At 45.5% G+C, this 26,876-nt stretch overlaps 1 pseudogene; it reads right to left on the bottom strand.

Moving 5' to 3' along the window:
• Window positions 1-18,374: 18,374 nt before the first annotated feature.
• LOC134968110 (5S ribosomal RNA) lies at window positions 18,375-18,492 on the bottom strand (annotated as a pseudogene).
• Between the last annotated feature and the right edge of the window lie 8,384 nt (window positions 18,493-26,876).

Here is a 26,876-nt window from a genome sequence, read left to right as displayed (position 1 = left end):
AGTAGTGTCGATTATACACATAATGCCCCCAGTAGTAGCACCCCTTATATACACAATGTCCCCAGTAATACTGCCACTTATACACATAATGCTTCTAGTAGTAGCGCCCCTTATACACATAATGTCCCCAGTAGTTGTGCCACTTATACACATAATGCCCCAGTAGTTGTGCCACTTATACACATAATACCCCCAGTAGTAGCACCAGGATTAGTGTCAGAAAGTGTTGAGCGCTTCTATTTTCTCCCATTAAAACACATAATGCCCACAGTAGTAGCACCGCTTATACACATAATGCCCCCAGTAGTAGTGCCCCCTTCTACACATAATGCTGACAGTAGTAGCGCTGCTTATACACATAATGCCCACAGTAGTAGAGCTGTTTATACACATAATACCCACAATAACAGTGCTGCTAATACACATAATGCCCATAGTAGTAGTGCCACTTATACATAATGCCCCCATTACTAGTGCTGCTAGCAAATACATATACACACACTTTCTCACTCTCTTTCCCTTCACTTACCTAACAAAGGCTGGCTGGATCTGTAACAGCTCATCCTCCTCTGTAACAACCATGTCCCATGTATCTCCACCCTTTCATTCCTGTGGTTAGGTTTAGGGGGTGGGGGGGGGGGGGGTAGGAGGGTGCACGCTGCCAGTGCAGCAGCGGACATCAGCAGGGAAGTAGAGCAGGGAGAGTGCCTCTGCAACCTGTGTAGGTAGGGTCAAGGCCGGTACTAGGGTGTTCAGTGCCCCCCTGCAGACTGTAAATTTGTATCCTCCCATACTTTACAAAGGGTTAGCGCATGTAGAACAATAGGGGTGTGATCTCACAAGGAAAGGGTGTGGACACACAAAAGTATCCCCATTTCAAATTACACCATACAGTAGCATACTCTTATTCACATTACACCACACGTAGTAGTGCCGCTTATACACATAATGTCCACAGTAGTAGTGCCGTTTATACACAAAATGCTGCAAGTAATAGTGCCACTAATACACATAATGCCCACAGTAGTATAGCCGCTTATACACATAATGCCCGTGTTAGCACACTTATACACATAATGCCCACAGTAAAAGCGCCACTTACACACGTGCTGCTTATCCACATAATGCCCCCAGTTGTAGCGCTGCTTACACACATGTCCACAGTAAAAGTGCACTTACACACAAAATGCCCACAGTAGTAGTGCTGCTTATATACATAATGCCCCCAGTAGTAGCGCCGCTTACACACATAATGCTCACAGCAGTAGTGCTGCTTATACACATATTGCCCCCAGTTGTAGCGCTGCTTACACACAATGTCCACAGTAAAAGCACTGCTTATACACATAATGTCCACAGTAGTAGTGCCAATTATACACATAATAACCCCAGTAGTAGTGCAGCTTATACACATAATGTCCCCAGCAGTAGCACCCCTTATAGACATAATGTCCCCAGTAGTAGTGAAATTTTTACACATAATGCCCACAGCAGTAGCGCCACTTATATACATAATGCCTCTAGTAGTAGTTCCCCTTATACATATAAAGCCCCCAGTAGTAGTGCTGCTTATACACATAATGCCCCAATTAGTGGCATCCCTTAAACACATAATACCCACAGTAGTAGTGCCACTTATACACATGTCCACACTAGTAGCACCCCTTATATACATGTCTCTATTAGTAGTGCCACTTTTACACATAATGCCCACAGCAGTAGCACTGCTTATACTCATGCCTCTAGTAGTAGTGGCCATTATACAAATAATGCCCCAGTTGTAGTCCTACTTATACACATAATGCTCTCAGTAGTAGCTTCCCCTTATACACATAATGCTGCCAGTTGTAGCGTTGCTTATACACAAAATGCCCACAGTAGTGCTGCTTATACACATAATGCCCACAGTTTAGTGCTGCTTATAAACATAATGCCCCAGATAGTAGTGCCACTTATATTTAATGCCTATAGTAGTGCCCCTTATGCATAATGCCCCCAGTTCTAGTGCTGCTTACACATACATATACAAACACACACACACACACACACACTTTCTCTTTCCCTCCACTTACCTAACAAAGTCTGGTTGGCTGGATCTGTAACAGTTCAACCTCCTCTGTAGCAACCTGGTCCCGTGTAGCTCCACCCTTATTTTCCTGTGTAGCTCTGGCCTCTTTTCTTGTCATGTTTAGGGGGTGGGAGGGTGCTTCAAGCTCACAGCGCAGCAGAGGACATCAGCAGGGAAAGTGCCTCTGCAGGCCGGAGCCTCCCTGCTTTGCATCCCTTTGCTGAGCGGGTAGCGATGGCCTAGGTAGGGTGGCAGAGGCACAGAGGATGACATGGGCAGAAGCAGATAGTAGGGGAAATCAGAGGCATACCATAAGTAGGGTGGCAAAGGCACAGAAGGTGACAAGGGCAGGAGCACAGATTGGAGGGGGGGGGGGGATCAGAGGCACATATAGGTAGGGTTGCAGAGTCACCGATGGCAGAGGGGCAAAAAGGCAGAGGTTGATGTGGTTAGGAGCATAGATGGGAGGGGGGGATCAGAGGCACACATCGGTAGGGTGGCAGAGGCACAGCCTGGGACCTTCTCAGTGCCTCTTTTGCTGTCTAAATGGAATGACCAATGGGATTAGGAGAGCTGGGGGTGAGGAAACATACCCAGGGCAATCATCACACTTGCCTGATCTAAGTCTTGCTGTGCCAGCACAGATGATCAACCTGACTGGGGGACCCACACCTGATCCCATGCAAACTGCTTCTTATTCACAGGTATTCATGAAGATACTGAAGGAAGCAGCTCTGCATTCGGCTGTCAGCCGATGGGAGAACAGGCTCGGCCACCACACCGGCTGACAGGAAGAGTTGGTCCACGCACCAAACGTCATTGGCATGGACCTCAGGGGAAGGGACATTGCAGCCGCAGTGGGTACGTGTTCAGCACGAGAGGTGAGTAGTATAAGTCTACTCTGACCTCTACCTGCACTGTGCTTCTGGGCCACCACTGTGATGTGATGCTGGCCTGTCTCCAGGGAGGGAAGAACAGCCAGGACTTGAGAAATGGGGCCATTGAGTCAGTCCTGATTGCTGCAATCAGACAGATCTCCATGTACCACTGACACTGCAGATTGCAGGACATTTTTGTAAAGACTGACATGCTGCCTGCAGAGCTACAGTACCAGTGGTACATAGAGATCTGTCTGGGTAAATCAATGGAGATCTGATTGAGGGGGGAGAGGGACAAGTGAATAATAGGGACAGACAACAAGAGGCATATCTAGGGTGAGGAGGGTGCTTGCCATGAGCGCCATGACAGGTCTGACAGAGGGGGGAGCAGCTGACCAGGTCAGTGTACCCTGTGCAGTGTCTGCGCTGAACATGTCAAGGGTGTTTCCTGAATGAAGAGCTCTACCAGCCTGCTCAACTGCTCCACCTCCGATCTGTGCCATCCAGGGGCGGAGAGGGAGTGTGGGACTGGGTAACCACACCCAATGGGGGTAATTCCAAGTTGATCGCAGCAGGAATTTAGTTAGCAATTGGGCAAAACCATGTGCACTGCAGGGGAAGCAGATATAACATGTGCAGAGAGAGTTAGATTTGGGTGGGTTATTTTATTTCTGTGCAGGGTAAATACTGGCTGCTTTACTTTTACACTGCAAATTAGATTGCAGATTGAACACACCCCACCCAAATCTAACTCTTTCTGCACATGTTAAATCTGCCTCCCCTGCAGTGCACATGGTTTTGCCCAATTGCTAACTAAATTCCTGCTGCGATCAACTTGGAATTACCCCCAATGTCTTTGCCGGGCCAATAGGAGTATGTAAGGGCGGGGATGGGGAAATAGCCCATGGAGCATCATGGATGGGTGGGATGTGCGGATCCTGGAGGCTCTGCACCATGTGTGTGTATTTATTTTTATTTACATTTCTGCCATATCAGTAGTTTGCTCCGCCGCGGGTCCCGGCAAGAAGGGGGGAAGGTAGCGGTCCTGCGGGTGTGACATCTCCACATGTGTGGGTGAGTGACCATGGTCGGGGATGTTTGCTGATTTGGCATGCAGCAGCAGCCACCGGGTCACACCACACTGCCCTTTTCTCTCATTGTTGGCTTCACCTCCTCACACTGCTGTGGATGTAATCTGCCACGGGTTCAGACTCCCACTCCTCCTCCACGGCATCCCCCATGCATGGCTGCACTGACTGGGAGACTTCAGCAGAGCAGAACCTTAATTCCTTACTGAAATTTGGTAATGTTACATTGTGCCTTCTGTCTCTCTCTCCCTGACCCTGCTCTTCCTCTGTCCCTGCTGTCTCTGACTCTGCTCTCTCTGACCCTGCTCTGTGTCCCTACTGTCTCTGACCCTGCTCTCTCTCTGACCCTGCTCTCTCTGTCTATCCCGGTCTCCCCCTCTCTCTGTACCAGCTGTATCTCTCCGGCCCTGCTCTCTGTGTCCCTGCTGTCTCTCTCCATCCCTGCTGTCTCTCTCCCTTTCCCTGCTATCCCTGTCGTCTCTCTCTCCCTGACCCTGCTGTCTCTCTCTCTATGCCTGATGTCTCTATCTGTCCCTGCTGTCTCTCTGTCCCTGCTCTCTCTATGCCTGATGTCTCTCTCTGTCCCTGTCTGCCACTCTATAACCCTCTTATCTCTCTCTGTCTGTCCCTGTCAGCCACTCTATATCCCTGCTGTCTCCCTCTGTCCCTGCTGTTTCTCTGTATCCACTCCCTCTCTCTGTCTGTCCCTGCTGTCTCTCTCTCTGCCCCCACCAAAGACGTAACTAGGATGGGGCGAGCAAGGCATGTGTCCTGGTTGCCATGTCAGGTCCGGCAGAAGGGTGCCACTGGCCAGGGACTGTGCACTGTATCACCCATCACCTATCGGCTATGTTCACCCAGTCAAGATTCACCCGCACTGATTGTGCCCCACGGACCGGCAAGACCTATAAACTCCCAGCAGCTCTTCCTCCCCATGTCTTCTAATAAATTAAATCCGCCACTTGTGATGACATCACCCGCATGCCAAGCGGTGTCAGGAGAAGAACTTTGGTGGAGCTGCGTACCCACATCGGAAAACGGAGGTCACCATACAGTTTGGTGACTGCCATACAGTTTGGCGACTGCTGATAGCTGCCTGTCCCTGGCGAAGGAGAGCAATCCAGTCACAGAAGCCTTAAATTTCAGGTGAGTACCTGCAGGGGTGTAGGGAGGGCGGTTCCAGTGGAGCTCGAGCTCTAGGCGCCCAAGACAGCACAGGGCGCCACATCCCAACTCCGCCGGAACCTCCGCCTGGCCCCATGCAGCCGTCAGTCACTGATAGCCTGAGCTGTGTCAGCTCTCTACCTCCCTCCTCCCCTCCGCGCTCCGTGACTTGCATGTGACCTCACACACACGGGCGTCAGATGTGCGGAGACGCGGCCAGACTCAGAGGGACTGCGGAGACAGAGCAGCAGCTGTCGGGAAGCAGGAGCATGGCAGGTGCATATTGTTTGTTTTATCTTGTGTTTTTAAGCGCCGCTACCAGGGGGCACCATTACTCTGGGCACAACTACTAGGGGTCCAACTACTGGGGTCACAACTACTCCGGGCACAGCTACTGGTGGCAAATCTACAGGTGACACAACTACTGGGTCCATAACTACAGGGGCATAACTGTGGCCACGCCCCTTCCCTATGAAGCCACGCTATTTTTTGACGCGCGCCTGCGGCGCACCCTATATTTCAGCTATTGGTGTGTGTGGGGGAGGGGGTGCCAAAGGATACTTTCGCCTTGGATGCCACAAGGTCTACAACCAGCCCTGGTGGCCACGCCCCCAATTCAGTACAGGGGAGAGCACCAAAACATACCTTGCTCCAGGCACATGACACTTTGCTACACCTCTGAGTACCTGTATATTATTTAATCCGGCTTTGTTAGTGTTTTTTTTCTCTGCTCTTCCTCTCCCACCCATGTCCTCTGTCCTGATCCTGATCACCCCAGAGCCTGTCACGACACTCCCACTGACCCCACTCACAGCCTGACACCCCAAACCTGCTACTTTCCCTTCTCACTCACAGCCGGTCACCCCACTCCCATTGACCCCAATCAGAGCCTGTCACCCCATTCCCGCTACCCCCACTCACAGCCTGTCACCCCACACCTGCTACTCCCCTTTCTCAATCACAGCCTGTCACCCCACACCAGCTAACCCCCTTCTCAATTACTGCCTGTCACCCCACACCCGCTACTCACCTTATCACTCACAGCCTCTCCCCCAACACCCATTGTCACGACTAATAGCTGCCTCTCTGTCTCTAATGTATCCTCCTGCTGCCTCTGTCCCTACTGCATGTTCCTGCTGCCTGTGTCCCTACATCCCTGCTGCTTACCATACTTCTGTGCCACCTCTCTGTCCCTACATCCCTGCTGCCTCTCTGTCCCTGCTTCCTCTCTCTGTCCCTACATCCCTGCTGCCTCTCTCTGTCCCTACGTCCATGCTGCCTCTCTCTCTGTCCCTACGTCCCTGCTGCCTCTCTCTCTGTCCCTACGTCCCTGCTGCCTCTGTCCCTACTGCCTCTCTCTCTCTCCCTACATCTCTGCTGCCTCTTTCTGTCCCTACATCCCTGCTGCCTCTTTCTCTCTCTGTCCATGCTGCCTCTCTATCTCTATGTCCCTGCTTCCTCTCTCTCTGTCCCTACATCCCTGCTGTCTCTGCTGCCTCTCTCTCCCTATGTCCCTGCTGTTTCTCTGTTCCTACATCCCTGTTACCTCTGTCCCTACGTACGTAGTGCCTGTCACTGCTGTCTCTGTCCCTACTCTGTCCTTACGTCTCTATCACTCTCTCTCTCTATGTCCTGCTGCCTCCCTACTGTATGTTCCTGCTGCCTCTCTACATCCCTTCTGCTTCTGTCCCTACATTCATGCTGCCTTTCTTTTTCTGTCCCTACATCCCTGCTGCCTCTGTTCCTACTGTATGTTCGTGCTGCCTCTCTCTGTCCCTGATGCTACTCTGTATCCCGGCTGCTATGTCACTGCTGTCACTATCTTTGTCTCTGTGTCCCTGCTGTCACTCTCTCTGTCTCTGATCCATTACTGCAGGTCCATTGACTAAAGACCCATACACATTAGACGATGTCGCTCTGTGAGCGACATTGTCTAACGTTTCCCCCTCCCGGGCCGGCCGGTCGGCGGCCGCCTGTACGCACTGAGCGATATGACCGCATATCACTCAGTGACATCACGCCCCCGCCAGCCCTGCATGAAGGTCATGGACGACAGTCCACATCCTTCATGCATGCCCTACCGTCAGCGAAGATCGTTGCCGACCCGTGGGGCCGCGAATCGGTCGTCGCTGGCGGCATACACACTTGACGATAAAATGAGCGACGTCGCTCAAGGAGGGGGAAAATGAGCGACGTCGCTCATTTTATCGTTACGTGTGTATGGACCTTTAGTCTTCTTGTCTGGGTACATGGATGGAGGATTAATGTAGATCTGTTTTGAGGGGACGGGGGGAGTATAAGGGTATGTATATGGTCTATATAGTTGGTTATAACACTAGTTATGTATATTCTATGCAGGTTGCTATGTACTGTTAATTATGGCCCTCATTCCGAGTCGTTCGCTCGGTAATTTTCTTCGCATCGCAGCGTTTTTCTGCTTAGTACGCATGCGCAATGTTCGCACTGCGACTGCGCCAAGTAATTTTGCTATGAAGATAGTTTTTTTACTCACGGCTCTTTCTTCGCTCCGGCGATCGTAGTGTGATTGACAGGAAATGGGTATTACAGGGCGGAAACACAGCGTTTTATGGGCGTGTGGATAAAAACGCTACCGTTTCCGGAAAAAACGCGGGAGTGGCTGGAGAAACGGAGGAGTGTCTGGGCGAACGCTGGGTGTGTTTATGACGTCAAACCAGGAACGACAAGCACTGAACTGATCGCAGATGCCGAGTAAGTCTGAAGCTACTCTGAAACTGCTAAGTAGTTTGTAATCGCAATATTGCGAATACATCGTTCGCAATTTTAAGAAGCTAAGATTCACTCCCAGTAGGCGGCGGCTTAGCGTGTGTAACTCTGCTAAAATCGCCTTGCGATGAACAACTCGGAATGAGGGCCTATGTTTCTGCTGTGTACATTCTATGTATACATGGTTATTTATATGTTATGTCCATTCTGTGTTTAGTTTTGCATATAGTATGTGTATGCTATGTTTAGTTGTTAATGTAACTGCTATGCACATGCGGTGGGTGGGATGTACTAAAATGAAAATGCAGAAAAAACCTTGTTTTCGGGGTTTTTACCACATTTTCATATGTACTTACCTCCATGCGCTGGGTCTCCGCCACGCAGGGTGGAGTTATCCTGTAGAAGCCTATGGGGTGTCTTCCGCAATGCGATGTGGGTTCTCTCACTGAACTCTCCCAGCCCCCCCCCCTGTGTGCGCATGTGCAGGCAGACTCCCGGGTCATAGATTCAAAAATTCAGGAGCCACAGTGAATCGTAAAGGATAGCTCTTATTGGGAAAGCTGTCCTTTGTGATACTAATCACGTTAGTACATATGCGATTAGTATCAATGCGGTAAGTGGTGGGATGTACCGTGATCCTTTGGTAAATCCTGCCCTGTGACAGGTTTTTTAGGGATATGCCATATATATGCTATGTATTGTTGGTTATTTATATGCTATATGTAGTTGATTATGAGTATGCTATGTATAGAGATCTGCCTGGGGGGTATTCTGTAGTGAGGGGGGGGGGGGGGGGGGGGGGGGGCTATTCTGTAATAGGGGGAGGAAGGTTATTTAATGCAAAACTGATTAAACAATGTGGACTGATTGATGCAAAAAGCAGTGGTCCACAAAGTTTATTGAATCACAGTGCATTAGAGTATCAGGCTTTTTTTCATGGCACCCCTTGTCCAAAATTTTCTTATGGATACATTTTGATAAGTACTGTATTAAGTTAGGTAAATTGGGCTTACGTGTTATCCTTAGTTCAGTTATGTGGTGGTGTACAGAGCTGTGCTTCTGATTGCATGTTTTATAATTGGCAGCCACTATCACTGGTTTTGCCCATCACTGATTTGGTCCTGGACCACATCCCGTTGCACCCCTGCTTGTGCCCCGTGAGGACCCAGCTTGAGAACCACTGTAACAGAATATAGCATGAAGTAGCTATAATCACTTTACAATTTATTTAGTGAGTGTGCAGAGGATTAAATGTCACCCGTTTTAAATTCTTAACTACTTCTGCTACAACACAATACTTTCTAAACTTTTTAATGTGTTACATCCAGCTAATATAACATGCTCTGCCTTTTGTCGGTGAAACTCTATTTACATTACATTTTGAAGTATTAATCCCGCCTACTTTGGTATTGGCTCCACCTACAGTTGATTTGGTGCCGCCCACAGGAGGCCACTTTTAGAAATTTTTCCAGTGCTACCTTTGTTTGCCAATCCGCCCCTGATCACCAACATTCGCCCCTTACCATCATTGTGCTCACAATCACCACCTTGTTCCCACCCCCCCCACATCTATCAATACTTGCCTAACTTTCCAACCTATGGACTCACCTCCTCTACTTCCTCCATCATTCCCAGAATGACCATCCAATATCCTATCACCAACATGTCCACCACTCCCACCACCTCAACCTCCACAACTTCCTTCCCCAACATACCCTTCTAAAAAGGGGGAGTCTCAGCATGGGGATCTGGCGGTGATTGTTCCAGTCAGCTCAGGGAGCAGAGCACCGCCATATTAGGTCCAGTCACATGACTGGACTGCCATCAATCGTGGACACTGTGAGTGTGAGAAGCTTGAATTGGATTCTAAAGAGGACGGGGAGCCAGTGAAAGGCTTGTAAGAGAGGAGTTGGATGTAGAACAACTGGTGAGGAACTTTCTTGCAGGGTCCCTGTAGAAAACTGCCAGCATGTTAGACTCCGTGCTACAGTGGGTTGAAAAATAGTGAGCAGTGATCGGCTGAACACATTATAACATGACGAGGGGCGTCAGGTGGAACTCGAGCTGCAGCCACCTCCACGTGGGGAGTCCTGGGTTGTTGCATGTATTTGTTCACAACAAGCTGAGAGCTGCAGGCAGAGGGCAACAGATACTCTACTACTGTATTTTGGATGATACGGCTATGTTGAGCGCACTTACTACATGACACTATACGGTGAATGGGGCGTGTATTACGAGTCAAAACTATTGTATTCAGCTACTTACCAACAAGCAGTATGAAGAAAATCGCTACCAGAGTGCTTTGCTGTGGTGTTCTGCGGGCATGCCTATAGAGCATAAATACAAAATCTTTAGGCGCTGGTTGGCCGGCTAACATATTATCCGATTTTGAAAAACTAAAGATCAATCATCTTCTTTAGTGGTCCCACAAATATTTTTTCGACTCTCGACATCGATTCAGAAAAAATTTCCTTTTTGACTTACTTTAAAACCCACCCTATTCCACGCCCGTTCTTTGTTTCAGCCAACCACTCAGTATTGGTTCTAGTTTCTGCAGCCTATGAGTAAGAGCTATATCAAGCCGGCTATCTTCACTTTACCTGCTTCAGGATTCACACCAGTCAAAGGCCCAATCTAGGATTCATAAACAACCATGATTGTGACAGATCCAACTTGCCTGTCCAACTAAAACGGGGCCCCACACACAACCAATATCAGGATCCTTTCAAAGAGATTTTATGGGATTATAGCTGCAGTTGCAGGAGTGTACATTACAGTATGCGCCCTATGGGATTATAGCTGCAGTTGCAGGAGTGTACAGTACAGTATGCACCCTATGGGATTATAGCTGCAGTTGCATGAGTGTACAGTACAGTATGCGCCCTATGAGAGTACAGTACAGTATACGCCCTACTGCAGTTGCAATTGTACAGTGCTAAATGTTTCTGTCAATGCAGTCATGCACTATTCATAGGCATTTAACTGCTCAGTCCATTTCTCACACATTACTTACAATGCTTAAAGGCCTGACACCTAACCCATACAAAAAATATTTAACAGACGCTGGGATTTGTATAAAGACATCCCACAGAGCCTTTGCAGCTGCCTGTAACTGTGTACACATTCGTAGTATTGACGCAGATATGGGAAACATCAACTCCGAGTCTATGATCACTCAGAATTGCCACCGCAACTGATATACCAGAGGCGTGATTCCTGCGTCCATGATCGCAGTCGGCGGCTGACACGTCCCGAAATCGGTATTGACATGCCGGTGATTCCTCCCACAAAACAGCTCCCTCTCAACCACTTGCGAATTAATCCTCACTGCGACCATAATTGCAAATCAATCATCGCATGTGAACATTGCGGCAGTGACGCATGCTCAACCACTGATAGTCGCTCAATTGCGAAAACACTGGCGCAGAGTACAGCTGTGAATCAGGCCCAATTTGTCTTTGCTTAGGGCCTATTTCAGAAATGGAGGCAGAACACATTGTTACTGCATCACTGGATGCAGCAGGAGGCTGCATTAGAACAGGTCCTGCGCATTGGGCAGTCCACCCATCATTGCAGATGTACACAAGGCATCAGGTTTGCATACATTTCTGAATCAGGCCTCCAAATCTGTTAACTGTTTCTGTGCCTGATCCTCTGTATCATTTCTTTCCATTATAACCCATTTATCTTATGCCCCTTGATCAGACTGTCCGCTGTGATTTAACCCCTGCCTCATCTGTCACTTTGGACCGTAAAACTTGAGCTGCGTCTCCCTCCCCCTGGATGGTGACTGGTGGCGTGGCTTCGCGGTCAGTGCAGAAAACACTAATTATCGAAGCACGCAATGGAAATACATTGAAAAAAATGCTCAGAATTTTGTTACATTATTGAATTTGCTTAGGAACATTAATTTAAAACAAATCCAACACCTTTTTTTTTATATAAATTAAACATTTTTATAAACATCAGTTTAAACATAAATGACAGACATATCAGTCCACTAATGATCGAAACATCGATGCTTTCCATTTTCTTGACAGCTGCTCAACCCTGCAGCCATCAAGGGTACACAGGGAAGGTGACAGCAGATTTTTTACATTTCCCTGGTGGCTGCTAATCTCTGCAGGCGCTGATCAGCAGTGACCGGCAGACGCTGGAGGAGGGAACCGGGAAGCAACGGGGCTGGGAGCTCCCTCTGAGAGTGGTAGCTGCCTGAAGCAGTGGCTATTTCTGATTGGCCACATCAGATGTGACCACGTCAGGAAAAGCCCAGCCTGGTGTGGTCGCATCTGATGAAACCATGCCACGCAAGTGGTTAAGTACTGCTGCTGCTGTTTTCATGTATTTAATAAATGGGTGTGTTTGTCACATTTGCGACCAATTGGACACACTCGTCATCAGCAGCATCAGTCATCACTATCAGCTGTACACTTGCAACAGGATCAGACCTGACACAAGCCAGACCCATTCAGGAGGCTGCGTTTGGGACTCTTTGGTGGACATGTTTGCCTCAGCACACGTAGAACATGCCCTTACTATAAGTTCAGTGTGACTGCGATCACGTCCATTTCCTGCTATTATACACCTATTCCAGGCCGTCTCAGCACTCTACGTGCACAGCACTGCCAATCAGACTGCAGACAAGAAAAAGCTCACAAGTGGAAAAAGGAAGAGGTCTCAGCTTTCACTTATGGCGGACTCTGAATAAGACCCCATGGGGGGAATTCAAATGTTTGAAAAGTCGGTTGGGCGTCTGATTTTTCCTGTCTAGACAGGAAAAATTAGACACCCAACTGACTATTCAAACAATTGAATATCCCCCCTTGTGTCTCCATTTGAACCTACCGTATATGTTTCACTGTCCTTCAGTTTATTAATATTACTATCCTATATTTATATATTCATTATCCATAATGTAGTATTAAGGGAATCAGTATGATATCCCTGCTGTCGGGATGCTGGCAGCCAGCAGACCGACGCCGTTATCCTGACAGCCGGGATACCGTGGCGAGCACAACGTGTCCTGACACGGGCTGACCGTGCATCTGGCCCGGTGGCGACCTTAGGTAGCCACACTAATCTAATCCCCCTCGGGTGGTGGTGTCAGTATCCTGACACCCGAGTGTCGGGATGTCTGGCATCGGTATTCTGACACCCGGCAAATTAAATGTCTCCCGTATTAAGACTCCCTGGCCAGTTCGTGGGAGCAGCGGGAAACAAGTTAGGGCCATATTGAAGCCAATTAGGAAAACATTTTTTAAATAGGTATAAAAAAAGCTTCCATTATGTTCACTTTATTTTCCCTTGAAAGGCACATACCCCATAAATACACCCCAGACACGTTGGAAACCAGGTCACTCTTCAGCATCCCACCTGCTTCTAATGAAATGGGTGGATTGTGGGTGTGATGATGCACTTCTCAGCGATACACATCATATTGACCCAACTCCCCCTGCATGCTGCCGCAATTTACACCATGTCACAGAGGGGGCGGGGCAAAGTGTTCCAGAATGATACCATTTGTCCCACCCCTCACTGATCACCTGTATGTCCCCTCCGGGTACTGTCCTGGAATAGAGAGAATAAAAAGGGAGTATGAAATAGAGTATAGATAGAACAGTAATAAGAGCAAGAGGGTGAATGGAGGTAAACTATCCTATCCAGATACCAAGATAAAGAGAGCAGTTTATGCACTTAAGGCTTTTTGCATTAGTATAGTATAGTACAAACCTCACTATACTCTGCGACCTCAGTATGATGTCATTGCTACTTACTGGGTGTTATGCAGGTACTACTTATACTACAGATCTATTCATTTTCCATAGCGGTGAAGACGTAAAAAGCCAACAAACCTGCAATAACGCCCAGCAGGGACACAGATTAAAGCAGCGTGATTTTTATGCTTAAGACAAAATGTAGTTTAAACCCCCACTGTTCCAAAATTGAAGCAGCTTCGTGCAGGGACAAAGGAATATTAAACTCCACGACAAGGACAAGCTTGAACAAAATTTTGTTAAGCACTCATTTGCTTGGTCCTCCTGCATGGCTTAGAGGCTCCTCTACTCAACGCCGCTGGGCTAAAAAAGCCTGTAATTGATTCAACTGTGCGCAATATAAACACATTTACTATTTTACTTTTACCATCAAGAAACACACAGAAAAGCAGTTTTCAGAAAATAGATTTTTTATTTGTTTCCAGTTTTCATTATATAAGGAGACAGTCTAAGATGCATGCCCTGTGCTCGCTTCTAAAGTAATGTGGAGTAACAGGTCCGCCATTTAAATCTAGACATATATGTTGCATGCAGGTCTTCGAAATGGGATGCATGGATCTGGAGCTCAACATTATCAATCCATTTCCACTACTGGTTGAGTATCCTTTATCCAAAATGCTTGGGACCAGAGGTATTTTGGATATGGGATTTTTCCGTATTTTGGAATAATTGCATACCATAATGAGATATCATGGTGATGGGACCTAAATCTAAGCACAGAATGCATTTATGTCACATATACACCTTATACACACAGCCTGAAGGTGATTTTGACCAATATTTTTTATAACTTTGTGCATTAAACAATGTGTGTGTATATTCGCACAATTCACTTATGTTTCATATACACCTTACGCACACAGCCTGAAGGTCATTTAATACAATATTTTTAATAACTTTGAGTATTAAACAAAGTTTGTGTACATTGAGCCATCAAAAAAACAAAGGTTTCACTATCTCACTCTCACTCAAAAAAGTCTGTATTTCGGAATATTCCGTATTTTGGAATATTTGGATATGGGATACTCAACATGTATTGGGTTTCTTTGAATCCTTCTACCCCATTAACCACAGGCAGTTTTTGAAAACTTACTGGAATGCAGTAGGGATACTGATAACTGCCCCCCCCCCCCGCTGCTTACCCTCCGCTCCCCTACATCCTTTTGTGACAGAGTCAGTGGCTATAGCCCATAATTTATTAAGTTTAGCAGAATAAAAAAACAAAGAACATCATTTTTGGTGGAGTTAGGCAAGATAATACACGCCTATTTTGTGGACCTGCTGTCTAGGAGATTCTGAAGGGTATTACCAAAGGTCAATTAAAGAGGGGGGGGGGGGGGGGTGATGGTACATCAAGACCCTGGCCACTTGCCTAGTAATCTGGAAAGTTTGCTACTGTCTCTGGAGTCCAGAATACACACCCCACATCTCCCTTGAAATTCGGGATCTCCCTGGACATTCTGAGAGAGCAGGGAAGTATGGGTAAGATTGAAAAATAAAAAATAAAATTACAATTTGAAATCTTCCATTAAGGCAGGTCCTCTTGATGGCACTCATACCAATGAGACATTCATCCAGAATGGGAATCAGCAGAGACAACCTCTCAGGGCAGAGGGCTCTTTCTGAAATTCCTAGCAATGTTGTCCAGTCCCCTCCCCTTTCACATTGGTATTAATTCCATCAGGGGACCCATTGGGGTGGAAGGTCAAGGGAATGGAGGCACATACATTAGTCTTTATCTTACCTAACGCCACCCAAAATGATGCTTGGTTCTGGTTGGAGTTACCCTTTAAGACCAGCGATTCCTGAGCTAACATAGGAAGCAGTTCTGAAAAACAGGGAAGAGTCAGGGGTGAGCAGAGAGAGTATGGAGCCAAAGAGTCACCATTCCCTTACTGCATCCGCCACAAACTGTGTTGGTGAGAGCCAGAAATGGCAGACAGGCATCCCAACACATGGTGCTATCCATGGGCTGTATGAGGTTCTTCTGTAAAAAAAAAAAAAAAAGTTAAAAACTAAAACGTGTGTTTTAGGATTTTTTCTTTTCTTTTTTAAACCCAGGACATGAAGGGCAATTTTTTTCAAGAGGCCTGGCACCACCTTGTTAATCTGACGCGTGTTGCACACCCCAAATATACCATACTATGCTATCATGCATCGGAATGAATAGCAATGCAGTTACTGTACTGTCTGGTTTTAAGTGGCTTGCTGGCAACCTTACGATAACCATGGGCACAAACACCCACATTCATAGTTTCTCTTCACCTCCACCTAAATTTCTCTATGTACGTAATATTCCATCTAACATGCAAAAAACAATCATTTGGAACAGGAAGCAAAAGATTTTATTTATTACAGTTTGTTCACATTTTTCTTTGGTTTGTAAGTAATTGTTTATTTGACGTGTTCATTAAACACTTTACACCTCTAATGCGCACAACTGACATAAATAAACTATGTAAGGGAACAATTCAATGACTATAGCTTATCAACAGGGAGACCAGCTCTCAAGAATCTTATAGTGTACACACCATGGTGGAAGCCATTTTGTTGTTTTCACCAACATTCAAAATACCTCTCTAGGAACTAGTGTCATCACAAGGACACAAGGCACGGCACATCGCCTTAGTGATGCACAGGCCATAGGACTACAAGATGGCTGCCTTGATTACATGCAGGTGACAGGTACTGTTCAATAGTGATATCACAATTACACGATACTATTAAAGAAGTATCTGATTGCAGGTGGAGGGAGTAACAACACAAATATATGTCAAACAAAACTACCTTGCCTATTTTGTAAATAAATTTTACATATAGTATTTTTATACATAATTTGAAAAGGAAGCGTAAATTTATTTCAAAACGTTTACCTGCATCCTAACCAGGCTTGGATGATAATTGAGATGTTTACTGAAATTGATTTGTTTTCATCTTTACAAATCAGCTATCCATCTACGGCACAGGTTCTCAAGCTTGGTCCTCAGTACCCCAAACAGTTCATGTTTTCCAGGTCTCCTCACAGAATCACAATGGAATAATTAGTTCCACCTGTGGATCTTTTACAGTGTGTCAGTGAGTAATGAGTACACATGTGCACCTGCTAGGTGACCTGGAAAACATGACCTATTTGGGGTCCTGAGGACAGACTTTGAGAACCCCTGATCTACAGTCTACTCTGTTCATCTTTCAATAAACTGGGTTTAGTGGTCTCAGACACGTGTTTCAATAAAACACATTATATTAGTGGCTTGTTTCTCAAGTACAATATTTTGTATTGAAATTAGAATGTATTATTTGCAGTGACAGGGACTAATCATTTATAGTTGCTCTTCTTTCTGTTTAATAGTCCATAGCCACAATACATGTAGCCTATAATTTTCTGTACTTCCTAACCCCACTTACTGAATTAGCAGTTTTCAGAATTCAGTCACAAGATGGTAAGCAGGTATGGTTTGTATATAGAATCAATGTAAGTTATGCCAACACTCAGTATCAAAAACAAAGACTTTCTAAATTGATAATTCTCCATTAACAGCTTGTATTATCACTGGACTGGTAGCAAAACTGGAAAAAAAAATTACTATGCACATCAACCATATCTCATTTAAGGACAGACATGATTTTAATTTTTGTGATTCCAAAAGGGAGTAGCCAACTAAAATGTATGTTTTTTTAAACATACTTTCGTTTCTAAAGGGCCCCATACACTACAACGATATGTCTTAGGCTGAAGTCGGGTGCAATTTCCCTTGAACTCCCTCCGGGACCTTACCGGGAGTGATTCCATATGATTTGGTGCTTTTGTGCTATTTTTGCATAAGATATATCGCATGCGATTGATGAAGCCGCTATAAATCGCATGTGATATACTGTATGGCATACAACTGTACCATAAGATATATCTGATGGGCTGAATTAGAGTGCTAGGGGGGCTGGGAGTGAACTGAGAATGCCAGTCAAACTTCCCTGTGATACATTGCATGCAACTTTTTCCATACGGTTCCATCCAATTCCGATATATCATTAGTGCAACACCAACGACCTAGGGGCTCTGATCCAATGCTCAAGGGACCGCGCATCAGATCGGATGTAAAACACATATCATTTGACACTTTTCATAAGATATCGGCCCGAAAGGTCGAAATTGCATGAAATCGTGCAAAATCGTTGTAGTGTATGGGGCCCTTAACTTTACTAGACTGACATAATTTCCATTCTCATATGTTACAATTAAGTAGAGAGAAAGTAAGACTCTTTTGAGGGTGCACTCAAAGCTAATTAGCAATAATGGTGGTGTGATAAGTATGTAAAACATAACTTTTAATAGAGAAATTTAAATTATGGTATCCACAAAAAACAAACAAAACACATAACATATAAAATGCTTGGGTCTTACGATTAGCACAATTATAATAACCAAGAGAAACTCCTGAATGCAGGTGTAAGAACCCAAGATGCCAATCTAGCAAACTGGTTGCAAATTTTTTTTTTTATATTGTTTGAAATCCATGTATAAATCTTGTGCCAATAGGTCAAGGTATAACCCTAAATGTGCCAACCAAAGTTTCTGGAGGTGGGTGGATAAAGGACTGAAAAAGAAAAGAGCAGTGATTCTGCTGTCAATGTTATGCAGGGAATCAGGGACTAATGAATGGTTCTACTCTACCCGGTATTCCCTGGTGGTCCCCCACCAAGTACTGACCAAGCCCAACACTGTTTAGTTTCCAAGATCAGACGGTATTGGGCGTCTTCAGTGTGGTATGAGAGTAGATAGTACGAATGCATCAACTCCCTGGATCACTGATGAGAGATCACCATAGGGAAAATTGACTGTAGAACAAGGTAGGAAATGATAGACAGGTGGATCTGCTGCCAACGTTAGGCGGAGAGGGAGTAAATACACGAATACTGGCCCATATTCCCTCTCAGGATCATTGGCGAGAGTCCACAAATCAGGAGAGGTAATTGATTGAAATGGATAGTAGTCGTTTAGAGCCACAATTATATCAATACACAATGGGTAGAAGAGACCCACAATCCCATACCAATTTTTGACACAGATAATAATTGGTATATGTATACCGTATGGACACTAGCACACATATACAATACCTCTAAAGTTGAGGTTCACTCACAATGAAATTGTATATACTTGTCAATATGGACATATGGGAATTTCTCAAATAATAATTACTCAGTTTGGTCCATTGATCTGAGAACGTATATATATCAGAGACAGTACGTAGTTAACCTGCACAGTAGCTGAAGACTCAGCTTGTATTTAGGCAGTGAGTTTGCTCCTATTTAGTGTTGACAATAAAATAACAGATCTGATAGAAACAATGAAGGACTATTCTGAATTGAAATACAAAATGATCAAATAAAGATAACAAGTAATATGTGTGACAAATATTCTGTAGTAAACCTTATGTGGTTCTATCCAGAATTAGAATATAACATTGATTGGCCGCACGGCAAGGCTCACAGATTAATCCCGTTATGTGGTTAGACAAAGTTGCACAAATGCAGAAAGGAGACCTTAATGGTAACACGACCAAAGTGTCAAATAGCACTATTGGTAAACCTGTCCCAAGAAAGTCCAGGCCGTCAGTCTAATATTCAGCTATCTGGGGAAAGTCCGAGCCATGAATCAGACAACCAGCTGCAAGGAAAGGCAGGAAAACTGAAGACTGGTTTCACCCGCTCACGGGCTTGATCACTTCTGAGGGCCCGATTCAGATTTCTACCCAAACCTGCTGGTTTTATGCACAAAGCCGATGGTTAGTAATCTGTGTAATCGTGACCTATGGTCATGACTGTGGTGCTCAGACGCAGCACTCTGATCTCACAGATGCATACAGGAGGAGTCTATCTCCTGCAGACGCCTCCTGCTGTATTTGTATTTTATCTGTATTGAATTGCACAGCTGCTTCCTTGCTCTTCCCTGTGGCTGTGCAATTCCATACAGATCGGAATCAGGGCCCACAGTGCGGAAGAGGAACAATCATTAGTAAACCAATGGGGCTCAGACTTGAAATGCCATGGCTTGCGTTTTGCCAGGCTCACTTCTGTGTGTGCCAATCATGACATATATTGACGTGGTTTCCTTCAACATGAAAATAGCAAGCAAAACATAATGCTTCTAATATACTGCAAACAAAAAGAATATGTTAGATAATTTATAATGTTTTGCTTGAATCTCAGTAATTGTGTTAAACTAACCAGAAAAGCTTTCAGCTGCAATAAGTGGGTCACTGGGAGCTACAATCTGAAAACCATGAATACTGATTTAGCAGCATGAGCATGTAAAATATTTATTCCACGCACTTTAAACACTATCAACTCAATACAGATCAACCCGATAACAGTCGACAGCCAAGAACAATCATGTAGCTCTGGGTCATGAATGACTGAAGCAATTAAAAATCATATTCTACTTAAACCGCAACATCCTTATCTCCAACATCCTGCTGCTATATCCCAAATGCCCCGTCTTTTATCGTCCTGTGGACTAGGTCATAAGTTCCCATGTGTACAGAGTCATTTATAATAGTTATTGCTTAATAGGCACCAAATTGCTTGCATAGGTTTAATATATGGGCGAGTTTCATTTTCTGACATACACACTAAGGTAAATTTACTAAGATGTGAGTTCTATTTAAGATGTGATGTTGCGCATAGCAACCAATCAGTTTCTAATTCTCATTTATCTAGCACCTTCTAGAAGATAATACCTGGAATCTGATTGGTTGCTATAGGCAACATCCCATCTTAAAGAGAAATCCCATCTCAGTAAATTTACCCCACTGACTCAGTGAGTGGATAGCGCAGGTTTTGTGGCTATGTATGTACGACAGGCGTATACGGGCAGTGAACAGGCATTCTGTGACACTTGCAAAACATGTCGCCTAAAGGAGTTTGAAGTTTGGTGTACAATAAATGGTGAATTTTGAGATGCATTGTGCATGAATTGCTATTAAAGGACCCTGATACACCTAGCTCTGTCCCCAAGAATATAATTACACAAGCAGACAGGTCAGTGCTCTGCATTTCACACATCAGCAAATGAAACAGTTAATTGGCCAAAGCTTGTTCTAGTCACAGCAACATCAAAATAGTTTTCCAAATGCCTACATCTATGGTCCGTGGTAGAATGCTAATGGTAGCAACTGGTGGGGCTGAGTTAAGAATAAAACCACCCTATAAATCTTTCTGTTATTCTTTTGCCTGAACCTTGTGCTGCAGACATAACTAATATCATTACCAAACATATATTATTCCTTAGTGGTCCTTCTACAAATAATCTAATTTTCAAAATCTCCTGCTAGGTTACAAAATATGGCCACCAATTACATAGATGCAAGCACACAGCTCTTGGTAGGTCATGTGATGTCAGAGAACAGGATGATGGGGAAAGTTTTTCAGTCCACATGGCAGACAGAGCTCCTCTTCAAAGGCTCTCTGCTCACTACATCATGTGCCATGTGACTGTGGTTGCCATGGTGTTGCATGACATAACGATAACATTATTTTTATCAAATTTGAGCCTGATAGAAATTAGGTCATCACACACACCTAAAGGTGCAATACACACGGTGCGATTTGAACTACCAATATAGACTATATAGTGTCTAATTCAGACCTGATTGCAGCAGCAGGGGTCAGTATCACACGAAAAAGTAGACTGAGCAGGCAGGTCAATTTTGACTAGAAAGTGTACAATCTAGTTTCTAGTATAGTCAAAATTGTACACAGCCAAAATTGCATTGTGTGTAAAGTCAATATCGGTGGTTCTGGGCTCCGGGTAGTTCAAGGGAAATTGCAAAGTCAAAATCGGCCCTTAGACAGAATCGCACTGTGTTTATGCACCTTTACTGTAGTGTGTCACATGGGCATCCTAGGTCTGAGTGCATGCGACGCAGTGACAGGAAAGAAGAAGAAAAGACTGGCAATGGGGTAAGTTTAATGGGGCAGTAGTGAGAGGGACTGAGGTGACCTGGAAGTTCCCAGGTCCATTTATTTACTAGTCATTTAGAACAGCCATAGAAACAAAGGACAAATTGTTGAGCATTACAGGTGAATAGAGGAGTTTCTCTCTGGGCAAGCAATGCAGGACGACTTGCATTCAACTCTGAATTGGTCCCACAATGCATAGAATCACCATATAGCAAGGACATCATGCAGTACTGTGCGGCCTGTTATTTGGTCGCGGCTACAGTCAATATGATAAAGGGCAGAAGCCACTGTCGGAGGCTGGTGCAGTGTAGCAGGACAGCGTCAGGTGAGCTGGCTGATCAGTAAGTCAGTGGTAGAGGAGAGATCTATTCGTAGAATGTTACTTCTGCAGGCTTCGCTTTAAAACACTAATATGAAAATAAAAACGTGAGCCTATAATATAGTACCTGCTGGGGAGTAACACTAGAGGTAAACAATAAGTGGCACAAACACAAAAGGCCCTCTTGTTCCCAGCCAGCAAATGTATCAAAGATTTTGTATGAAGTGCACGTTCTAATTCAATTGCACGAAGAGGAAAGATCATTTCAGTAACATGCCCAGTTTCACCCTCACATTCTGGCATGTAGTGTGATTGCAGCATGTAACCAGCTCCCTCCAAGTGAACAAGGTATGCGGTGCACATGGGCCCCTGGGTCTGGGGGAGAGGGGTTTCACACATCGCACACCCTACACCCACAAAATGATCCTTACTTTTCCGGAGTCCCGCATCGGCACTGCAGCAGCAGAAATCACTGTGAAAATAGTGCTGTGCCCAATTTCCCCTGACATTTGCGCATGCACAGTAGAGAAGTCACTGGGAACATGGTGCAAGCGCCATTTCAGAAGACACTGACACAACCTGCGCCCGTGCAGAAGACACTGACACAAAACCAGAGTTTACTGCATTCCTAGGGAAGAAGGTGCCTGCACGGGGTCTGCATATGGACCCCCTTCTCTCTTAAACAGCCGTCTCCCTCTAAATAGTAATGATAGGATTAGACAAATTCCTAAAACAATAAAATATCCTTAGAATCAATGACATTATAAAAGGCAAAAATATACTTGTATGTTCATACTGACCGGGCACCATCACATTAAACATCCGGTCATGAAGGGGTGAAAGACACAGCACACATGAAGGAGTTAACATTGCATAAAAGTATGGGCCCATGTGACTCATGTGTATACGAACATGTATATACATTTACATGTCAGGATCATTCTGCCTAGCTTCTAGCTGCAAAAATCACGTTTTTATAGAACAATGCCATAAGTCACCTTCCCAACCTACCGGTCACATATCCCATTGATGAGGCACAGGCCAATCTATGAAGCCCACCTAAAATCTACCTCAGAGAACAAATATCGCAGATTAATCAGCCACTTGACACAAGCAGCTTTTATGCAGTCATCTTCCCCGCTGCATGGAGGTTATCTAAGGCTTTGTCCTTCTATGCTCTACATGAGTCTCAGATACGCCAACGTGGGACACTCCTGATCTATTGTAGATGTACTTATGAAAAATGAATCACATAGTCATATGTTCCTAACATTCCAAATAACAAGTATGCAAAAGAAAAACACTTTGGTCCTTTGCCACATTTTACAACTGTTTAGTTACTGTATGTATAAATGATGGGTTTGAAACGACGGCCTATAAAATACACTCCTAAACACAGACGGCCATTAAAATGTGCAGTGGTTAGACAATCTCACACAAGTAATAAAATCCAGTAGTACCACATTCTAAAAGGGCAGTATTCTATTGTTCTCCCCCCCCCCCCCCCCTCCACACCTGTGCACACCCGCCGGCAGCTATTGGAAATGGGACTTTTTGAGTTGCGCTCATTAGTTTTGTTGGGTTTAGACGCGTACGCGGCCAGTGCAGTAAAAAAAAGAACAATTGAATATCGTCCTGCGATCTCCCGTCACTTTACATGGCAGACCGGGCACAATATTACAATTGAATACTGCCCAATATATTATTCAGACCTGACCAACAGCTCAATTAAATGAAGAGTATATTTATTGAATTACTTCTGTGCGGGGAGGATAATTCAGTGTTGTAACTTTTTAACATGAAGCTATAGTCCTTTTCTCCATTAGTCTGCCCTATAACTCATGATTCTCCCGATCCGTGGGGGGAGCATTTTATTTGGCTATCATAATAAAATAAGAATTTACTTACCGATAATTCTATTTCTCATAGTCCGTAGTGGATGCTGGGGACTCCGAAAGGACCATGGGGAATAGCGGCTCCGCAGGAGACAGGGCACAAGAATAAAAGCTTTAGGATCAGGTGGTGTGCACTGGCTCCTCCCCCTATGACCCTCCTCCAAGCCTCAGTTAGAATACTGTGCCCGGACGAGCGTACATAATAAGGAAGGATATTGAATCCCGGGTAAGACTCATACCAGCCACACCAATCACACCGTACAACTCGTGATCTGAACCCAGTGAACAGTATGATAGAACGAAAAAGAGCCTCTGAAAAGATGGCTCCCAACAATAATAACCCGAATTTTTGTAACAATAACTATATACAAGTATTGCAGACAATCCGCACTTGGGATGGGCACCCAGCATCCACTACGGACTATGAGAAATAGAATTATCGGTAAGTAAATTCTTATTTTCTCTAACGTCCTAGTGGATGCTGGGGACTCCGAAAGGACCATGGGGATTATACCAAAGCTCCCAAACGGGCGGGAGAGTGCGGATGACTCTGCAGCACCGAATGAGAGAACTCCAGGTCCTCCTCAGCCAGGGTATCAAATTTGTAGAATTTAGCAAACGTGTTTGCCCCTGACCAAGTAGCTGCTCGGCAAAGTTGTAAAGCCGAGACCCCTCGGGCAGCCGCCCAAGATGAACCCACTTTCCTTGTGGAATGGGCTTTTACCGATTTTGGCTGTGGCAGGCCTGCCACCGAATGTGCAAGCTGAATTGTACTACAAATCCAACGAGCAATCGTCTGCTTAGAAGCAGGAGCACCCAATTTGTTGGGTGCATACAGGATAAACAGCGAGTCAGATTTTCTGACTCCAGCCGTCCTGGAAACATATATTTTCAGGGCCCTGACCACGTCAAGCAACTTGGAGTCCTCCAAGTCCTTAGTAGCCGCAGGTACCACAATAGGTTGGTTCATGTGAAATGCAGAAACCACCTTAGGTAGAAATTGAGGACAAGTCCTCAATTCTGCCCTGTCAGAATGAAATATTAAGTAAGGGCTTTTATATGATAAAGCCGCCAATTCTGACACACGCCTGGCTGAAGCCAGGGCTAACAGCATCGTCACCTTCCATGTGAGATATTTTAAGTCCACAGTGGTGAGTGGTTCAAACCAATGTGACTTTAGGAAACTCAACACAACATTGAGATCCCAAGGTGCCACTGGGGGCACAAAAGGAGGCTGTATATGCAGTACCCCTTTTACAAATGTCTGAACTTCAGGTACTGAAGCCAGTTCTTTTTGGAAGAAAATCGACAGGGCCGAAATTTGAACCTTAATGGACCCTAATTTTAGGCCCATAGACAGTCCTGTTTGCAGGAAATGGAGGAAACGACCCAGTTGAAATTCCTCTGTAGGGGCCTTCCTGGCCTCACACCACGCAACATATTTTCGCCAAATGCGGTGATAATGTTTTGCGGTTACATCCTTCCTGGCCTTGACCAGGGTAGGGATGACTTCATCTGGAATGCCTTTTTCCTTCAGGATCCGGCGTTCAACCGCCATGCCGTCAAACGCAGCCGCGGTAAGTCTTGGAACAGACAAGGCCCCTGCTGGAGCAGGTCCTTTCTTAGAGGTAGAGGCCATGGTTCGTCCGTGAGCATCTCCTGAAGTTCCGGATACCAAGTCCTTCTCGGCCATTCCGGAACCACGAGTATAGTTCTTACTCCTCTCCTTCTTATGATTCTCAGTACTTTTGGTATGAGAGGCAGAGGAGGGAACACATACACTGACTGGTACACCCACGGTGTTACCAGAGCGTCCACAGCTATTGCCTGAGGGTCCCTTGACCTGGCGCAATATCTGTCTAGTTTTTTGTTTAGACGGGACGCCATCATGTCCACCTTTGGTTTTTCCCAACGGTTCACGATCATGTGGAAGACTTCTGGATGAAGTCCCCACTCCCCCGGGTGAAGGTCGTGTCTGCTGAGGAAGTCTGCTTCCCAGTTGTCCACTCCCGGAATGAACACTGCTGACAGTGCTATCACATGATTTTCCGCCCAGCGAAGAATCCTTGCAGCTTCTGCCATTGCCCTCCTGCTTCTCGTGCCGCCCTGTCTGTTTACGTGGGCGACTGACGTGATGTCGTCCGATTGGATCAATACCGCCTGACCCTCACCAGGATCCAATCCTGAATGCCGAATCTGCGGCCCTCTAGAAGATGAGCACTCTGCAACCACCACAGGAGGGACACCCTTGTCCTTGGTGACAGGGTTATCCGCTGATGCATCTGAAGATGCGATCCGGACCATTTGTCCAGTAGATCCCACTGAAACGTTCTTGCATGGAATCTTCCGAATGGAATTGCTTCGTAAGAAGCCACCATTTTTCCCAGGACCCTCGTGCACTGATGCAGACACCTGGCCTGGTTTTAGGAGGTTCCTGACTAGCTCGGATAACTCCTTGGCCTTCTCCTCCGGGAGAAACACCTTCTTCTGGACTGTGTCCAGAATCATTCCTAGGAACAGAAGACGTGTCGTTGGAATCAGCTGCGATTTTGGAATATTTAGGATCCACCCGTGCTGACGTAAGACTACCTGAGATAGTGCTACTCCGACTTCTAACTGTTCCCTGGACCTTGCCCTTATCAGGAGATCGTCCAAGTAAGGGATAATTAAGATGCCTTTTCTTCGAAGAAGAATCATCATTTCGGCCATTACCTTGGTAAAGACCCGAGGTGCCGTGGTGCTCCCCAGCCTCTCAGGCTTGCATCCGTGGTGAGAAGGGTAGATTGGGACGTGGAGATAAGCATCTTTGATGTCCAGAGACACCATATAGTCCCCTTCTTCCAGGTTCGCTATCACCGCTCTGAGTGACTCCATCTTGAATTTGAACCTTTTTATGTAAGTGTTCAAGGATTTCAGATTTAAAATTGGTCTCACCGAGCCGTCCGGCTTCGGTACCACAAACAGCGTGGAATAATACCCCTTTCCC

The sequence above is a fragment of the Pseudophryne corroboree genome, chromosome 10, assembly GCF_028390025.1.
Source record: "Pseudophryne corroboree isolate aPseCor3 chromosome 10, aPseCor3.hap2, whole genome shotgun sequence".
Taxonomy (NCBI): domain Eukaryota; kingdom Metazoa; phylum Chordata; class Amphibia; order Anura; family Myobatrachidae; genus Pseudophryne; species Pseudophryne corroboree.
This window is presented reverse-complemented; position numbering and strand designations above follow the sequence as displayed.